Source organism: Phyllobates terribilis, unplaced genomic scaffold (assembly GCF_046119375.1).
Source record: "Phyllobates terribilis strain yellow unplaced genomic scaffold, ASM4611937v1 Scaffold_1275__1_contigs__length_336725, whole genome shotgun sequence".
NCBI classification, from domain to species: domain Eukaryota; kingdom Metazoa; phylum Chordata; class Amphibia; order Anura; family Dendrobatidae; genus Phyllobates; species Phyllobates terribilis.
In genome coordinates, this window is record NW_027364035.1 from 135,591 (window position 1) to 146,020 (window position 10,430).

Below are 10,430 nucleotides of genomic sequence, written 5' to 3' on the forward strand. Positions count from 1 at the left end.
TAAGTACGTTGGGGGGCGCCCGGTTTTACCCGTGGTGCTGGACGGTATCCCCATGAGCGCCTTGCTGGATACTGGGTCACAAGTAACCACTATCCCTTATGTACTTTTTAAGCAGTATTGGACTGATGCTGATATCACACGGTATCCAGACGGTAACTTGAGCATCATCGCCAGTAATGGCTTACCCGTGCCGCAGATGGGGTTCAAGGAGATGACCATTAAGATTGGTAAAGTTGAACTACCGGCACAGGGAGTGATTATTGTGGACATTGACCGTCATGAAAGTCACCCTAAAATAACTGTGGGTACTAACGTAATTGAAAATTGTCTTTCAGAGGTAATTGTAATCTTACAACAGGTGGCGGTGAATGCTAGTTCCAGCCAACAGAGAATCCTCAACAAGGAGATAAAGGCCCTGATGAGACGGCAGCAGGTAGAACTGTCTGGTGGTGAGATCGGTAGCGTAAGACTGAGTGACCCATTCCCCATTTCCATGCCTCCCAAAAGTGAAATGATGATCTGGTGTCGGACTGCAATCGGGTTGAGAGGTAGAGACTACCAAGACATGGTAGAACCCGTGTACTCAGACAGCAGGCCCACCATTTTGACAGCCCGGGGGGTGGTTGATGTCCGTCATGGGAGGGTGCCCGTCCGCATCCTCAACATTGGGGAGAGGGAGGTACACTTACCCAGGTACGCTACACTTGCCAAGCTGTTTGTGGTCGAACACAAAGCTATCAGGGCCGTGGAACCTTTGCCTCCATCTCCACAGGCGGAGAGTAATGGCTCCCAGAAACAAAAGGAGGACTGGTGCCAGAAACTCCACGTGGGTGCTGACTCCACTCCCCTGCACCAAAAACAAGGAGTCTACCGGGTGGTACAGGAGTACGAGAGAGTCTTTAGTAAGCACCCGCTAGACTTCGGCAGAGTAAAGGGGATAGAACACCACATCCCCACAGGGAGCCACCCACCGATAAAAGAGAGGCACAGACCTGTACCCCCTGCACATTATCAGAACGCAAGGGGCATGCTAAGAGAGATGAAAGAAGCTGGGGTTATTAGAGACAGCTGTAGCCCCTGGGCAGCCCCCTTGGTTCTGGTCAAAAAGAAAGACGGCACCATGAGAATGTGCGTCGACTATAGACAAATCAACCGTATCACTCACAAAGACGCATATCCGCTGCCTAGAATAGAGGAGTCTTTAGCCGCACTAAAATCAGCTAACTTCTTTTCTACTTTGGACCTTACTAGCGGGTACTGGCAGGTTCCTGTGGCAGAGGCTGACAAGGAGAAGACCGCCTTCACCACCCCGATGGGACTGAGCGAATTCAACTGCATGCCTTTCGGGCTCTGCAACGCACCAGGGACCTTCCAGCGGCTGATGGAATGCTGTCTAGGGCACCGAAACTTCGAGACGGTCCTCCTTTACCTGTACGACGTGATCGTCTATTCGAAGACCTACGAGGACCATCTGAAGCACCTGAACGAGGTGTTCGAAGCCCTGGCAGGCTATGGCCTGAAGGTGAAACCATCGAAGTGTCACCTGCTGAAACCAAAGGTCCAGTACCTAGGGCACGTGGTAAGCGCGGAAGGAGTGGCCCCCGACCCTGACAAGGTCACGGCAATCAAGAGCTGGCCAAGCCCCTCGAACATCAAAGAGGTGAGACAGTTTCTCGGGTTGGTAGGCTACTACCGAAGATTCATCCCCGGGTTCACCAAGATGGCAGCTCCTATGCAGGACCTCCTGATCGGACAGTCTAAGTCCAGGAGCCAAAAGCCGCCCTTCAAGTGGGATAAACCGGAAGAGGAGTCCTTCCGCCAGCTAAAGATGGCCCTCACAGGGGATGAGATCCTGGCCTACCCTGATTATGGCCAGCCTTTCATTCTCCACACAGATGCCAGTAATGTGGGACTGGGAGCCGTATTGTCCCAAAACCAACAGGGCAGATAACAGGTGATCGCATACGCCAGCCGGAAGCTGAGGCCCACCGAAAGGAACCCGGAGAATTACAGCTCCTTCAAGCTAGAATTCTTGGCGGTGGTGTGGGCCGTGACGGAACGCTTCAAGCATTACCTGGCCTCCGCAAAGTTCACCGTGTACACGGACAACAACCCGTTGACACACCTGGACAATGCAAGACTGGGTGCCCTGGAACAGCGGTGGATGGCCCGTCTCTCCAACTATGACTTCGTGATCAAGTACCGGGCAGGCAAAACCAACGCCAACGCGGACGCCCTATCAAGGATGCCTCACTTACCTGAAGGTGACGAAGACCCAGAAGAGCTGGAGGAGGTAGAACTCCCCGCGTTTCACCGGTATGGAGCCGCTCAACACTCTCACCGCGTGAAGGAGGAGGATCTAACAACTGTGATGATGAATCCCCTACCTCACCACAGCTGGGCCGAGACCCAAGATAGTGACCCTGCAGTCCGCCTGGTGAAAGATCTGCTGACCCGGGAAGACGCCCGCTTAGATCCAGATGCCCCAGAGGAAGCCAAGCAGCTATGGAAGGAGAAGAGCAAGCTGTTCCTCTACGAAGGCAAGTTGTGCAGAAGGATTGTCAACCACCGGACGCACGAGCTGACCTGGCAAGTCGTGGTCCCAAGGAGGGATGCAGCTATGGTCCTGGGGGCTTACCATGACAGAGCGGGACACTTCGGTTGGAAGAAACTGGAGTTCCTACTAAGAGGAAGATTCTTTTGGGTCGGCATGAGAGGAGCTGTAGAAAAATGGTGCAGAGACTGTGGCCCTTGTCACCTAAGGAGGAAGGACCGTGCCAGCCAGAAGACACCCTTGAGGCCCATCGTCACCACGCAGCCTCTTGAGCTGGTAGCTCTGGACCATGTCAAATTGGCTCCCAGCCGGTCAGGATACATCTATGCCCTGACAATCGTGGACCACTATTCCCGTTTTCTAGTGGTGGTCCCGGTAAAGGACTTGACAGCCCAAACAGCGGCCAGAGCCTTCCAGCAATATTTCTGCCGTCCACACGGGTATCCGGAACAGGTCCTGACAGACCAGGGTCCAGCGTTCGAGGCTGAAATCTTCCAGAAGTTCTGCAACCTCTATGGCTGTAAGAAGATTCGTACAACGCCTTACCACCCCCAAACCAACGGGATGTGTGAGAAGATGAACAATATAGTCATTGATCTCCTGAAGACGTTGCCCCTGGAGGAACGCAGCCTGTGGCCAGAAAAACTGCCGGACCTGATAGACCTATATAAAAATATCCCGGTGAATGCTACAAACTGCACCCCGGCTTACCTGATGCGAGCTAGACCAGGAAAGCTGCCCGTAGACCTGGAGATGGGAGTCCTAATACCTGAGGACACCTCCCCGGATGCGGACTGGGATACGGAAAGGCAACTGCAGTACAAGAAGGTACAGGAGAGTGTGGAGAAGAGCCTGGCCCAGGTGAGAGAGAAGCAAGAAAGACTCTTCAATCAACACGCCCCTGCTAGTCCCCTAGAACCTGGTGAGCAAGTCCTAAAGCGAAAAAGAAGGCTACATAAGTTGGACGACCAGTGGGAAAGGGAACCCTACACCGTACTGCAGTCTGACCACGACAACCCAAAGGTGTGCGTAATCACCAAGGACGGAGGAGAAACCACTAGTGTCGTCTCCAGAGACCATCTCAAAAGGTGCCCTGAGCAACTCCGTAGTGCAGAAGAGGATCAGAGTGACCTTGAACCCGCAGAGGACAAAGAAGAAATGATCAGCACCGTTCTCGGAGAGTTCCCTCAGTCCTGGACTCGCATAAATGATGCCATAGTGGTACCTGTCCTGCATTTCCTGCAACCGGCACAGCAACAACCAACACCAGAGCCGGAAGGTGAAGAGGAGCAAGCAGTTCCAGAGGCAGAAGAGCCTGTACCAGCAGCCCAGGAGAGTCAACAATCTGCTGACAGTGAGCCTGCCATGCCTGCGGTAAGCCAAAGGACCCGCAGACAGCTGCCTGCCCTACCTGTACACCCAGCTGGTAGCTGCACCCCTAACGCTAGTGGGGAAAGCCAAGTCAGTCCACCACCAGACAGTGGGCTACGTAGGTCAACCAGGAGCACAAAGGGACAGATACCCGCTCGCTGGAGAATATAGAGTGTACTAAAATTGTAAATAACCCTGTTGCCAAATGTTGAATTGTTTGCAAAGTTACATGCATGTTTGGTAATACTCTGTTTCAGTTTCTTGCAGCTACCGTAAGGACTCACAGGTTATGGACTTTTTATAACCGGGACCTTGTATGGACTGCGTTCAGAGCCTAACCCAGGAATGAACTAAGACTGTGAAGGACTTGGGGTAGGACAGACCCCCACCTGGTTAAGGCTCCCCGTTGTGCTGGTGATATGGACACCCGGTCACAGGCCACACTGTGACCTTAAGAACTCAATTTGTGCGTCGTCTGTCTATTAATGTTTTATTGTTATGCATATTGTCTTTGTTTACTGTTTAGTCCCGGAGTACTAAATTTCACTAGGGGGGAATGTGTCACCCTGGCCTGGATGCCACAAGTGTAATTAAAGCTGTGTCTGAGAGCAGGGGGGAGGTTCTCTAGTCAGGGGAACATTAGCATGCAATGCCTCCTGTCTCAGGCCAGTAGGGGGAGCAGGCTGCCCCTATAAAAGCTGGTGCTGGGGGCAGGGTTAGAGAGAACCCAGATGACCTGTCTCAGGACTGAGACGTGTCTCAGCAGAGCAGGGACAGACAGTTGCACTGCACCTAAGAGGAAGTGTGGCAGGAGGAGAGCCACAAGCCAGAGACAAGAGGCGAAGCAAGCCTGTCTTGGCAGATAACAGACTTAATCTACCAGACTTTGGTGTCTGAGGCTGGAAGGATTCCACATCCCCCAGCAGAGAACCAGTCCGCAAGGGACTGTATATTCCTTGGCCTAAGAAGCCTGGAGGCCCTGCCACAACAGAAGGGACCAGTAAAGCCATACAAGGCTGGGAGCAGAAAGGAACCCACGTCGCAGGCCATACAGGCGAGAAAACACGGAAAGCTCGGAAACGTGGGCTGTTACCCTATCAGGAGGAGATAGCCAGAAGGAGTGCAGAAAGCACGGTAGGCCTACACCCTCACCCTGACCAGGGCCAATTTCCCCGTTGCTCTCAGACATCCAGGTCCCCTCCTAGCCGGGACTGTTTGTGGGTCAGTTTACCTGTTTAGTAAAGACCCTGGACTGCAACCTGTTGTCTGTGTGCTCCTTGCTCCTCCAGCACAATCAGCACTGGGACTCCCACTACCATCACTCCCAACATCCATTATACTGCCCTGGGGCCGCACTCTTCCCGTGGAGAGTCACACTACCCTAGCTGCACACCTCATCAGCCCCAGCGGTCTGCATGCAGCGGCGGTTCCTAATAACCGCAATCCACGGGTGGCGTAGTCGGACATTATCAGCAGAACATAGCAGACTACCATTGGCCTGACCACCCTAAGCCACAGAACCGGGTCGCCACTACTACCCCCATCGTCTCCCTATTGCACGGATCCGAGTGCCCCACGGCCCAGGGGGCGAGTCACATGTAATACACTGACTCACCAGTGACGTCTCTAGGTGAAGTCCTTCATCTTCGCTTTTCTTCTTCATCTGGCACAGACGGCCATCACTTCTTCCAGCCAGGAATCATCTCTGCAGAAAATAACACACAGTTATCAATAACTGATCTCTTCTAGGGAATATTCCCACTCCACCCCCCGACTTCTACACTACACCAGTTGAAGAAAAAAAGCGATATAGTGCCGCCCTGCACAGTAACAGGAGCCCGCTTTTGTCCTATCCCATGGAAAACAATTTCCTAAAAAGTAAATTATATTACAGAAGTAATAATGTCTCTAATTGGACTCTAAAATAATAATGTTCCTCACTGGCCACCATAAACTAATAAAGTATGTTCCTCAATCTGGCCCCAAACAGTAATTAAGTCCCTTGTTCAGCCTGGCACCCCCATATATCCATCCTGGCCCCCCCTTCCCTGCATATATCCATCCTGACACCCCCCATATATCCCTTCTGGCCCCCATATATCCAGTGTGACCCCTCCATATATTTATCCTAGCCCACGTGTATCGAGCCTGCCCTCTCCCATATACCCATCCTAGTCCCCCATGTGGCCCTCCTGTTCCCCCCATATATCCATCCTGGCCTCCATGTGTCCAGCCTGCCCCCCCACATATCCATCCTGGCCTCCATGTTTCCAGCCTGCCCCTCCATATATCTGTCCTGGCCTCCATGTGTCCAGCCTGCCCCCTCCCATATATCTGTCCTAAAGCCCCATGTGTCAAGCCTGCCCCCCCATATATCCATCCTGGCCTCCATGTGTCCAGCATGCCCCCCCTACATATCCATCCTGGCCTCCATGTGTCCAGCCTGCCCCCCCCAATATATCCATCCTGGCCTCCATGTTTCCAGCCTGCCCCCCATATATCCATCCTGGCCTCCATGTGTCCAGCCTGCCCCCTCATATATCCATCCTGCCCTTCCCCCCAGCATATATCCATCCTGACACCCCCCCATATATCCATACTGGCCCCCATATGTCCAGTGTGGCCCCTCCATATATTTATCCTAGCCCACGTGTATCGAGCCTGCCCCCCCACATACCTATCCTAGCCCCCCATGTGTCCAGACTGCCCCCCACATATCCATCCTGGCCATCATGTGTCCAGCCTGCCCCGCCCCCCATATATCCGGCCCCCCATATATCCATCCCCCTCACATATCCATCCTGGCCTCCATGTGTCCAGCCTGCCCCACCATATAGCCATCCTGCCCACCCTTTCCCATGTGTCCAGCCAGGCTCCCCCTTATGTGTCCAGCCAGGCTCCCCCCCTTGTGTGTCCAGCCAGGGTTACCCCTTGTGTGTCCAGCCAGGCTCACACCCTTGTGTGTCCAGCCAGGGTTCCCCCTTGTGTGTCCAGCCAGGCTCTCACCCTTGTGTGTCCAGCCAGTGTTCCCCCTTGTGTGTCCAGCCAGGGTTCCCCCTTGTGTGTCCAGCCAGGGTTCCCTCTTGTGTGTCCAGTCAGGGCTTCCCCTTGTGTGTCCAGCCAGGGCTCCCCCTTGTGGGTCCAGCCAGGGTTCCCTCTTGTGTGTCCATCCAGCTCCCCCCTTGTGTGTCCAGCCAGGGCTCCCCCTTGTGTGTCCAGTCAGGGCTCCCCCTTGTGTGTCCAGCCAGGGCTTCTCCTTGTGTGTCCAGCCAGGGCTCCCCCTTGTGTGTCCAGCCAGGGTTCCCCCTTGTGTGTCCAGCCAGGGCTCCCCCTTGTGTGTCCAGCAAGGCCCCCCTTGTGTGTCCATCCGGTCCCCCCCTTGTGTGTCCAGCCAGGGTCCCCCCTTGTGTGTCTAGCCGGGCCCCCCCTTGTGTGTCCAGCCAGGGGCCCATCCCATTCTGCATCCACTCATATACACACAGACACACACACAGACACCTCTTACCTTCCTGCTCTCCCGTGCGGTGTCCTCCTTCTCCGGCGGCTGAGTTGCGCGCCTCCTTCACTGCAGGAGCATGAGGATGACGTCATACGCCGGCCGGGGAAGGGAGACGCGCAGCTTCAGCTGCTTCACTGGGACGTGTGTCACGGCGGTTCAGGTAATGAACGCCGCGTGAGCGCGTCCCTGCATACACTGTGCCTGCGCTTTTAAAGGGCCCGTGCCCCTTAAAACCGCAGGTTTTTTTATTTTTTCATTCTCTTCTCCCCCTCTCCTCTGCAGAAGGGTACCCCGCCAGCCCAGTCCCACCCTGTTGATGACTTATCCTAAAATCGGTCATTAATATATAAGTCCTGGACAGTCCCGTTAAGCTTGTTTTACCTAGTTATAAAAGCCCTTTAAGTCCTCATTATAAGGTAAGGTATGAATGGATCTAATTAAATTCTCCAAAGAGAACTATTTATACATTTTAGTCACTGTGAGCTTTCTACAAGATATTGCGGGCAGTATATAGCGAATATACGGACACAGAGCCATTCGCCGGCTCAGATTGCCAATAAGCACCTTGTAAATATGAGACCTTGACATCATAGGTTACTTGGCTTAATATGAAATTGTCCCTCATGTGTACCGCATTGTGGGCAGGGACTATATGTACATCACTGCAGAATATGTTGGCAATAAAAAGTCAACAGAAATGAATATCATGCAGATCCTCACCAGGACTCCAGCAGTGTCACCATCCTGCCACCATACAGCTATAGAAGGACAATAAACCTGCAGGGTTCTCCCCTCAGTTATTTTTTCCTTTAATTTTATTATCTGTTTCTTACTCACAGTGAAAGAACAGTCATCAGATATTTTATTGTTCACTTTTTATTTTACAGTCTCAGCTCTGAAGAATAGAACGTCTTATGAATAAATGACAGCTCACTTATTACAGTGGTGGCCAAAAGTATTGGCACCCCTGCAATTCTGACAGATAATACTCAGTTTCTTCCTGAAAATGATTGCAATCACAAATTCTTTGGTATTATTATCTTCATTTAATTTGCTTGCAAGGAAAAAACACAAAAGAGAATGAAGCAAAAATCAAAACCTTGATCATTTCACACAAAACTCCAAAAATGGGCCAGACAAAAGTATTGGCACCCTCAGCCTAATACTTGGTTGCACAACCTTTAGCCAAAATAACTGCGAACAACCGCTTCCGGTAACCATCAATGAGTTTCTTACAATGCTCTGCTGGAATCGTAGACCATTCTTCTTTGGCAAACTGCTCCAGGTCCCTGATATTTCAAGGGAGCCTTCTCCAAACTGCCATTTTGTGATCTCTCCACAGGTGTTCTATGGGACTCAGGTCTGGACTCATTGCTGGCCACCTTAGAAGTCTCCAGTGCTTTCTCTAAAACCATTTTATAGTGCTTTTGGAAGTGTGTTTTGGGTCATTGTCCTGCTGGAAGACCCATGACCTCTAAGGGCGACCCAGCTTTCTCACACTGGGCCCTACATTATGCTGCAAAATTTGTTGGTAGTCTTCAGACTTCATAATGCCATGCACACGGTCAAGCAGTCCAGTGCCAGAGGCAGCAAAGCAACCCCAAAACATCAGGGAACCTCCGCCATGTTTGACTGTAGGGACCATGTTCTTTTCTTTGAATGCCTCTTTTTTTTTCCTGTACACTCTATGTTGATGGTTTTTCCCAAAAAGCTCGACTTTTGTCTCATCTGACCAGAGAACATTCTTCCAAAACATAGTAACATAGTTTGTAAACATAGTTAGTAAAAGCCGAATAAAGACTTGCGTCCATCAAGTTCGACCTGTTAGTTCTGTAATTGCTAAAGTTGATCCAGAGGAGGGCAAAAACCCCAAATGATTTGGCCAATCTTCACCTGAAGAAAAATTCCCTCCTGACTCTGAAACCAGCAGTCAGAATAAATCCCTGTATCAACTTACTATTTTATTTTATTTTTAAGTATATGCTGAAATCTGCCTGGTATCTAGAAATGCATCCAGTCCCCGCTTGAACTGGTGTAGTGAATCTGACATCACCGTCTCCTCACTCAGTGAATTCCATATTCTCACTGCTCTTACCGTAAAGAACCCCTTCCTATGCTGGTGCTGAAACCTTTTCTCTTCCAGTCTTAGTGAATGCCCTCTTTTTACCGTAATATCCCTCCTTTTGAACAAATCCCTGGCAAGGTCTCTATACTGTCCCCTAACATATTTGTACACATTTATTATGTCCCCCCTCAACCTTCTCTTTTCCAGGCTGAATAGTCCTAGTTTTGCCAACCTCTCTGGGTATTGCAGTCCCTCCATTCCCTTTATTAATTTTGTTGCCCTCCTTTGTACCTTTTCAAGCTCATTTATATCTTTTCTATATATTGGGGCCCATAACTGAGCACAGTTTTCCAAGTGTGGATTGACCAGAGCTTTGTACAGTGGAAGAACAATGTTCTCATCCTTTGCAGCTATACCTCTTCTGATACATCCCATTACCCTGTTTGCCCTTACAGCAGCGGCCTGACTTTGGGCACTCCAATTTAGTTTGCCATCAATTAAGATGCCCAAGTCCTTCTCCATCTCTGAATTCCCCAATGATTTCCCATTCAGTGAATACTGGTGACTTCCATTTTTCCTTCCCATATGTATGACCTTACATTTCTCCTCGTTAAACCTCATTTGCCATTTAATGCTCCACCTACCCAGCTTATCCAAATCCCTCTGTAGGTCTGCACTGTCCTCTTTTGTATTAATTGTTTTACATAACTTTGTGTCATCTGCAAATATTGATATTTTACTATTTATCCCGTTGACTATGTCGTTAATAAAGATATTAAATAACATTGGGCCTAGTACAGACCCCTGTGGTACCCCACTAGTGACGCTTACCCAATCTGAGTATATTCCATTTATAACCACCCTCTGCCTTCTATCCCTTAGCCAGTTAGCTACCCACTTGCAGACATTTTCCCCCAGCCCCATCATTCTCATTTTGTATA